Source organism: Hydra vulgaris, chromosome 13, assembly GCF_038396675.1.
Source record: "Hydra vulgaris chromosome 13, alternate assembly HydraT2T_AEP".
Lineage (NCBI taxonomy): Eukaryota > Metazoa > Cnidaria > Hydrozoa > Anthoathecata > Hydridae > Hydra > Hydra vulgaris.
The window spans coordinates 16397501-16405820 of NC_088932.1; the positions used below are offsets into that span (position 1 = coordinate 16397501).

The following is an 8320-nucleotide window of genomic DNA, read 5'->3' on the forward strand; positions in this document are numbered from 1 at the left end:
ACTGCCATAAAACCGTGAAGCATGGTGGAGGCAATGTAATGGTCTGGGGGTGTTTTTCTGCTAACGGTCTAGGTCCAATACATCGAAACGATGGAATAATGGACTGTTTCATGTATAAAAATATCCTGAATGATGTTATGTTACCTCATGCTGAATGGAATATGCCAATAAAATAGGTTTTTCATCTAGACAACTATCCGAAACACACTGCAAAAGTAGTCAAGCAGTGGTTTCAAGACAACCACCTATTGGTGATGGATTGGCCATCTCAATCTCCGGATCTCAACCCTATTGAGAACCTGTGGGAGATCGTCAACTGCAGAATTAAAAGTGAAGGTGTTTGTAATAACGATCAACTGTTTGAACTAATCCAAAAGGCTTGGGCAGCGATTCTATATATATATATATATATATATATATATATATATATATATATATATATATATATATATATATATATATATATATATATATATATATATATATATATATATATATATATATATATATATATATATATATATATATATATATATATATATATATATATATATATATATATATATATATATATATATATATATATATATAAGTCAGTGTATTCTACAAATATGGTGCTCAATGTTTTTAAAGAACGAGCATTAATTAGTTAAATATATATGTATATGTAAGTATATAGATATATATACATATATATATAGATATATATATATGTATATATATATATTATATATATATATATATATATATATATATAAATATATATATATATATATGTATATATATATATATATATATATATATATATATATATATATATATATATATATATATATATATATATATATAAAAGATGTTAGTGTATTTTACAAATTAGTGCGCAATGTTCTTAAAGAACAGAGCAATAGAAAATTAGTAAAAAACACTTATTTAACTTTTCTCTTCAACTTGAAGTTTTTGTATTGCATGAACTCTTTCTGATGATTCAGCAATGATCAAACTTGAAATTGAAGAAAGAATGTTAGATAAGTGTTTTTTACTCATATATATATATATATATATATATATATATATATATATATATATATATATATATATATATATATATATATATATATATATATATATATATATATATATATATATATATATATATATATATATATATATATATATATATATATATATATATATATATATATATATATATATATATATATATATATATATATATATATATATATATATATATATATATATACTGTTTAATTTTATTATTTTTGTTAAAATATTTATTTATACATTAGCTTATTGTTATTGTGTTTTTTTTGTCTGATTTATTTAATATTCCTTTTAGCCTCAAAAAAAAAGCCAAAAGCAGTTGAACCAGGTTTGGTTTTAATTAATTTTTCAATTTATTTTTTTAATGTTTTTAGTTTATCTTCGCTATATTTTTTTTGTATTTTATTTATATTTTAATAATTTTTGTCGTTTTTATAAATGTAATAATAAATGTTTTTATAAATGTCGCATTTATAAATTCTTTTTTATATTGTAATTGCAAAGATTTAAAACAATAAAAAATAAGAATAAAATAGTTTTAAATATAAATAAAAAAAGTTAAGTGATTAGAAGTAAGTTTTATTTGATTAACCAATTATACTTAATAGAAATTAAAGGATTAAATAAAAAAAATATAAAATGAAGAATTAAATAAAAAAAATAATATGCGTATGAAATAAATATTTGTATTGACTTATCGACTTAATTTAAGTTTCTGAAACTGTTCGAGAAAATAAAACTAATTTTGATTTTTATCCTTTTCAGACATAAGAAAAATGTATGCGGGAGCTCAATTCAAGTTTTTTCAAATTAAAATAAAATTACTATAACTTATAATAAAAACAGTCAATTTAAAAAAAATGTAAATACAAACGAAAAACTCTTTGCAGCCCAAATTTTAGTATTGCTAACTATTAGTCAAAGAGGTGTAATTAAGTTTTATCAAACTCTTAAGGTATTTATATATACCCAATAAGGTATATATATATATCCCCTTAAGGTATATATATTTCGGGCATTTTGTCGAAGTTCGCTCTTCCTTGTATCAATTATAAACAGTCAAAGTTATTTTAATTCTTTTTGCAATTGATCAATTGAAAAGTGTCTTTATTTTTTTTAATGACTAAACCTCTAATAACTTATCTATAGTGTAGCAACTCGAACAAAAGTGTTGCAAAAACCACATAAAAACAAAGACACAAAAGTATTAAGTGTATATAATATATGAAAAATGTTAAATTGAAAGATAAAACACAACAACTAACTAATTTTTTGTTTGCTGTTAACTCTTATTAATACAGCATTAGCTTGCAACTTTTATGTAGTGGTCATCTGATCTCTTACGGATTTTTAATGGATCTGTTTTTTTTATTGTTTATATGTAAGAGAGATCTAGTGATCTATTGTGATAAATAACCCCAATATGATTATAATATATTGCACTTTTTTATTTTATTTTATTGTATTTAACAAATTTTTTTTTTTCGTTTAAAAGTATTTTCCAACTTTTATTTTATGATTAGTAATGTTTTTACACTTTTTTTAAATTATTAATGATTTAACTTTTTTTTTTTTTAATACTTAAGTGTATAGCCAATCTTTAATTTAGACACCGATCAAAAGTTACTTCAAGGCCGCAAATAAATATAAAGATAGATGGAAAAAGTTCGGTGGTGGGTAGAGTTTTTTATGTATAATAGTTTTAGGTACTTTAGTCATGTTTTAACATATTAGAGAACTTGACTATATTCAGCTTCCTCTATCTATCTAACCTAATGCCATACAAAGTGCTTCTAATGTAACCTCAACAAAGCACACTAAAAGCACAAGAATACTAAGAGCACAAACTTGACATATATAAGTATTTGCAAATATTTGATTATTGCAATTAAGTTCTCTGCTTTCTGATTTGTGCAAGATAGGTCCAACATACTAGTGAAACAGAATGAGTGAATAAACTTTTACCTAAAAAGCACGAAATGAACTATTGCTTGCACATCTTTTGAAAAAAGATCACCCCGCTTTTGGAAAATCGATTTTGATATTAAATCGATTTTTTAATAGCGTGGTGAACTTTTTTCAAAAGATATGCTAATAATTGTTTATTTCGTGCTTTTTTGGTTAAAAAAAGTCATATCCCTAACGTTTATATAAATTTTAGGATTTTTTTTTCTCAAGATAAAGTCTCAATAATGTTTTTAAGATATATAATATGATAAACAAAAACCTAACAATAAAGGAAGAATATACATTAAAAGTATAATAATTCAGCTGTATAATTTAGCATTTGCTACTTCAATTCAGTTCAGCTTGATTGGTTATTACTTAAACTAATTCAGATTCAATGCTTTTCTTTGTCTGCATTTAAAATCTTTAACACTGTTCTTTCAAATTTCATCAAAAAAGTAAAGTTGAAGAAAAAATAGTTTAAGTTAATAAAAGTATAGTTTTCAAAGCTAAAATGAGCTCAGATGTCTCAAGTTCACGCAAACCAATACAAAATCTGCCACCACTCATTTGACAATGCTTTCAAAAGCTAAGTTCTAATGGTTCAGTTTGTAAGTGTGTGTAAGATAATAAAATAATAATACCCTTAAATCGTCAGTAAGTAAAGTTGTTCATCTTTAATTGGTGCCCTAAGCTTCTCGTGTTTGTTTACTTATTGTAAACTTTTGAGAGTTTGAAACTTGAGATAATTAGCAGATTCTCAATTCATTTGGTTAGTTTCCTTATAAATAAAGGTTTCATGTTACCCATAACATCTGCATTTCTGATACAAAAATTATTGTTTTAAATTTGGTTTCTGTTACTTATTGTCGAACATATATTTATTAACTTTAAAAAGCTTGAGGCATCAGTCCTATTCGAAAAATATCTTTCAATAGCCGCAGAAGTTGTAGGATCAAATGTTTCAAGAACAAGTGGTATACTTAGTTCATTGTCTCCTGGATATAGTGATATAAGATATTTTGAAACCTTTTTTTAAATCTGACTGAAGTTATTAGTCTTTATCATATACATCATGAAGTAACTTCCATGATATATCATCAGCATGTAGATCAATAACATCGTAAAACTGATCGAAACAAAAAGCAAGAAATATAAAACGTTTCGAATTTAGTAAATTGTTTTGTATGTTTTTGAGAAAATGCGCAGCGTCAAAAAATAAATGTATTATACTATCTTTTTTTGTAGAATTAGTTATACTACTAACATGGTTGGTATTTTTATATTTTTGCAACAAATTTGAAAAAGCAGAAACATGTCGACATATGTCGATTATCAGAAATTACACCACCAGCATGAAAACGATTCTCTTGTAGAAATGTAATGCACTCATAAACATGGTAAGCTAGCCTTTAATTTAACCTCACTTTTTACTTCTGTTATATCTTTTATAACAAAATTGAACTTTTTTTTTTAAGTAGCAATCATGAAGGTCATTACACCTTTGTATAAATTTCCCTTAAAATGTCTTCTCCTATCGTTTTACTACCTTTTATTGCACTTTTTTCTGTTAGTATCTTTTATCCATCACAACATTTTTATCAATTTTATCTTGGTTTATTAAACAATTTAAAGTTTTTAATGGTTCTATCCACCTTTAATAATTTTTTTAAAAGACAAAATGATGGTAGAGGAAGCTGTTCTTATAAGATCTTATAAGCCTGGGCTGATGTATATGGAAGAATAAGGGAATATCTTATAAGATTTGATAAAAACCTTGGCTGATCAACTGGTTTTTTGTATTTTTTTTCATTGAGTTCAGTTATTAAATCATTTAACAAACTATTTTCTTCGACGTGTTTTTTTGTATAAGCTGAAAAATCCTCCAACACACTTTTTTTTTCCTATGCACATCAAATATTTTGTAACCAGGAGACAATGGATCTTGATTTAGATGATTTAGAAAACAATAAAATTTGTATACATTTAACAACTACAATTGTATCTTCAAAATACTAAAAACTTCAAAACTACCTAAGTGTTGGTTAATTTTTAACTTAAAAAAAATTTGTTTGCCATTATATGTTTTAAGCTGATACCCTCGACGTTAAAAATGTATATGAGTTTTATCTTTTCCATGAATATACTTGATTCTTCCTGATTATTTAATGGATAACCAACAGGTGGTGTTTTAGTTTTCGATGTAGTTGGATATACTGATGGTGGTATTTTTTTTGTTAAGCAATAAATAGTTTGAACGTTATTAAAATCTAATGTTACTCTTTTGCCAATTTTTCTTCAAATGGTTCAGCACAAATAGCAAAATTCTTACTGGGCTTCCATAACTTTCGATTAATAAATGCTACCCACTTTTTAAATAAGTCAGGATTTTTTTCCAGAAATCATTTTTAAGTTATAATAATATAATATAAAAAATATATATATAATATTATATATATATATATATATATATATATATATATATATATATATATATATATATATTTATTTATTTATATATAAATATATATATTTATATATATATATATATATATATATATATATATTTATATAGATATATATATATATATACACATACATATAAATATTAGCAATTATCGATAATATCTCATTTGCAATGTCAGCTGCTTAACCTGTTTCTGGCATTACATGATCAATGTAGTTACTGTTTGGAAATGACACAAAAACGTAACGTTCTTCCTTTATGCTTCTACGTATACCAGACTTCTCAACAAAATTTAAGTCTTTCTTCCCATCAAATCCAATGCAAATTAATTCTTGCATCTCGGCAGCATCCTTAGAAACTTGCTACTACCGCCAAAGACTTCTCTGACGTCTAAGTTTTTCAGAATCTACTGCAGTTTCTGCTGACATTGGCTTCATATCTTTTACCACTGCATTTACTACAAGACAAGCATCTCTGTTACTAATCTTGTATCTTTCCAAAGCTTTGCACAACTCCTGATATTGTTTCATGTTTCTGGGTGCTGCAACACCATCATCAGATTCACCACTGGAAATTTCATGATCAAGTTCTACGTCCTCACCACCATCATCATCAGCATCATCACTCATGTTGTTGTAGATCTAATTTATTTTTGTCTCATTTTATTTTCTGATTGAGCTCAAATTTTAAACGTTTGACTGCTCTCATTTCTTTCTTCTGCAACATACCTGTAGCTTTTATATCTATAGCACCTATAAACATTTTCCCTTCAGTTTTTTAGTCCAACCAGAAAGACCATTCTGTTGGAGGTATTTTATGCGACATTGGACAAATACATTGCGAATTCTCTTGTATACCGCTGTCAACACATTTACAAGTACATATATCAAATACAGTTTGTAATGATTTCAAACAGTCTTGGTAGTTGATGGATGTCTTCTGAGAACTGGGATATTTAGCAAGACCCTTAACTTTATCAATCAATTTCTTTATACGGTTGACTACACTCTTTGTGTCAATTACTGGGGTACTCGCAGTGTTGTAGATACTTACAACTTCATGTGCTACAGTTGTCACTCTCTTCTGCATACAATCATATTTATTGTGCTTTTAGTAGTAGTCATACAGTCTGTAAACATCACTAGATGTAGGAAATTGATTTTTTTTTATAACTGCAAGCTGGCCCAAAACTGAGTGTTTAGTCCTAAGTCTTGTGCTGACGGACGCCATTTATTAATACTCAATACAATGGAAACCAACTTGTCCAAACAGTATCAGATGACAATTAGAAAAGGTTGATTATAAACAACTGATTGAAATAAACCCTGTTGTAGCAAGAATCAATAATCACTATTTATAAACAATCTAAAATATAAAACAGAACATGTTAAACACATATATTACCGTAATACAGGGTTTTATGCGGGTAAATTTTCGATATGCTAGGATTACTTTGGGTTGAGTTAAGGCTATGTATGATTAATTTATGGTTACTTAGATTTATCTAATATTATTTCATGTACCAGCGGATGTAATATAAACTAAACGTAGTGAACACTAATAAGAATATGCCCTTATAAAATTGATATGCGTTTTCTCATTATTTCCATATTTTCAACAACAAGTTGCAAATACTTGCTGAGCTTAAAATTTAAAAAATATTATGCTCCCAAGATTTTGGACCAATAGAACAACTTTTTATGCTATAGCCAAAAAAAAAAAAGTATGACCCGCCCTATTATATATACTTAATCTTTTTTAGACACACTGACCACTGCATTTTGCGTGTTTTTTTAATAATTAAAGCGTTTCAATAATTTGCGGCAAAAAGTTAAATTCATTTACTGAGAAAAAAGCAATCCTAAAAATAAGAAACAAAATTGTAATGAAATATTAGGTTTTAATTAAATAAACAAAAAAAATTTAATAATTAAAAAAAAAAAATTATTTTTATACAACTTTTTTATTCTTTTGTTTAGAGTGGTTGTTGTTTTTAGCTACCGAATTTGATATAACTTCAGGAAAAAAACATCTTTTATTACAATTTAATATTTTTGATATGCAATTTATCCACGATTTTTATCAGTCCGTATAATTAAAAAACTCATTTGCTATGTACACTTGAACTACGAGAAATTTTGTTAATTTTTTTTCTCATGTTTATTCGTTTTGACGTCTTTTTGCTTTTAAAAATATTTTTGCTATTTGGTGTTTTTTCTCAATACTTATATAATAGGAAAATAAGAAAAAAAATTGCTATTTATTTGTAATAAATTATTTGATCAAATGCTTACAATATATAAACGTGGTAAAGCTTTCTAAAAAAATTACTTTAAGCGTAGATTTAAAAGGTGTGCGATGGCTCGCGCTTTCCGGAAAGCTTATATATATATATATATATATATATATATATATATATATATATATATATATATATATATATATATATATATAAATATAAATTACTAAAAACACTTATCTGATTTTCTTCAACAATTTGTTTCGCCATCAGTAGGCTATTTATTGCAAGGGACTTTAGATGATGCGCTACTTCAATGTGCAAATTTTTTTACTGGCATTTTGAAAAAATTAGACGAGTCGCTTTGCGCTAGGTTTCAATCTGTTACTGAAAATCCGTTATTTAACGCTATAACATCTTTTCTAGACACGAAGTCATACGTATTGGCGGAATCGTCTGATGCATGGCCGTCTGTACTAACAGGCCTCGTAAACGCGTTAATCGGGGCTGGGGGCCATCAAAAAACAATAACAACTAAAGAAAAGTTTATGATTGCATTTACATTAAGTATGCATGAACTATAGCTAATTTTTTTTATCATACTA

The 8320-nt window shown here is 25.8% G+C and overlaps 1 protein-coding gene across 3 annotated transcripts in view; it reads left to right on the forward strand.

Annotated features, from left to right (window-relative positions):
- LOC136089214 (uncharacterized) overlaps window positions 1-7680 on the forward strand; it is a 145486-nt gene extending 137806 nt beyond the window's left edge. For all 3 annotated transcript variants that reach the window (XM_065814966.1, XM_065814964.1, XM_065814965.1), the window contains 3 exons: window positions 1358-1390; window positions 2672-2735; window positions 7456-7680. The gene's annotated coding sequence lies outside the window, so the exon portion shown is untranslated. The remainder of the gene's footprint in view (window positions 1-1357; window positions 1391-2671; window positions 2736-7455) is intronic.
- Window positions 7681-8320: the final 640 nt, after the last annotated feature.